This window comes from Alligator sinensis, unplaced genomic scaffold (assembly GCF_000455745.1).
Source record: "Alligator sinensis unplaced genomic scaffold, ASM45574v1 scaffold1510_1, whole genome shotgun sequence".
In the NCBI taxonomy this organism is placed as follows: Eukaryota; Metazoa; Chordata; order Crocodylia; family Alligatoridae; genus Alligator; species Alligator sinensis.
The window spans coordinates 349,183-350,839 of NW_005842654.1; positions in this window are offsets into that span (position 1 = coordinate 349,183).

Below are 1,657 nucleotides of genomic sequence, written 5' to 3' on the forward strand. Positions count from 1 at the left end.
AGCCAACCCTTTATTTGGCATTTTTGCTTCCGGGAGTGGGCCTAACAGGTCGACCTGCCAGGTCTTCCCAGGTGCAAAGTGTTCGGCATTAAAGGCACTGTGCTGGTGTCTGTGATGCTTCGGCTTCTCCCTGGCACAAGCAGGACATGCCTGTACTATTTCCTGCCATTGCTTTAGGCTAGGCCCTTCTTTTGCGTCTAACCGCCACTGAGCTCGGGCTTTATCGGCACTAAGGTGTCCCCAAAACTCGTGGAGCCAGGTTAGAAATACTTGATTATCCGTCGCATCATGATTATTTGGGGTCTTTGTTTGATTGAACTGTATTAATTCTACGTTGTCCGATAATGTCTTTTGTGCTAGGAGCTGATCTATGATTTGATGTACTGGATCAGTGTCCTCGCGATGAGACCGGGTGTGTCTTATTAAAGGTAATGTTGTGAGTTGCATTAATGTTTCTCTAATATCTTCCCAAATTTGTTGATGTTCTGTGGCTTTAGCAGTCTCAGTTACAACCCGGTATATGTATTCAGAATCGATGGTGATTATAGGTACCAGTAGGGTGTCATTATGGTAGTCTTTAACATGCAACAGAGCTAAGTGGAACCCTCGTAACTCTGATGCTTGTACCAATTCGTTATTACATGCATCGCGAATTTCAGTACATTCGCACGGCTTACAGTGGAACCCATACGCTCTGTTTCCCCTGGAGGTACCATCAGACGCCAACCAGCCCGGTTTTATGGTTCCATATAATTTGGGAATATGTGGTTCTTCTCTTTCCTCTGGTGGCAGGTCTCCCTCCAGCGTTCTCCACCCTGACCAGTAGTACTGGAATCTCAGTACTGTGGTACACCAGGTTCTCGCGGTTCCCTGATAATCCGGGTGGCTTCTGCCGGGGTTCAATAATGTTAGGAGTGAACCTCCAGGCGCAACTAAGGTTCCTGTATACGGGGCCAGGTGTTCCACTAATTGGGTGGCTAACATAGTTTTGGCTAGGCACCCATATCTGTGTTGGTGTTCCTGTAAGGTGCAGTGGCCCATATATACTGGGTGCTCCGCCTCGATGTTTCTTGCGACAGCCCAAATGTGCTCCTGCGTGAATCCCACGTAGATGTGTAGTGGGGTGTTTCCCGATGGCGCAGTTAAGTGAGTATTGCTTACTTCAGACAATACTGACTCTAAGGCCCTTTGGTCCCGGTTTGTCCAGGGCTTATGATTCCTTGGCCTTTTGCGAAGTTGTTGCTGGATACGTTGGACGATTTTTAAATGTGGGGGCGCCACATAGTGACGAAGCCAATTTAATTGTCCTAATAGGGCTTGAAAGTCAGTTTTCATCTTTGGTTGTTGTATAGATGTAGGTATGATGTTATGTGTGATACCTGACCGGCACTGACCTGTGAATTGAGTTCCGAGGAAAATGAAGCTGTTGGCTGGTTCCTTCATTGATTTGTTGTCGTTTATTCTCCAACCCTCCTTTTGTAGATGGTCTCTCAAACTCATAGCTGCTTGGTGCACGGTCTCCTGATGGTGTCCCATTATCACTATGTCGTCCACGTAGGACCAGATGCTCACTTCCTTGTTTCCTACATAGATACCTCTAAAACTCTGAATACTGTCATTTATCTCAGTAGTGGCAAGGGCTGGGGAGTTCTGATAT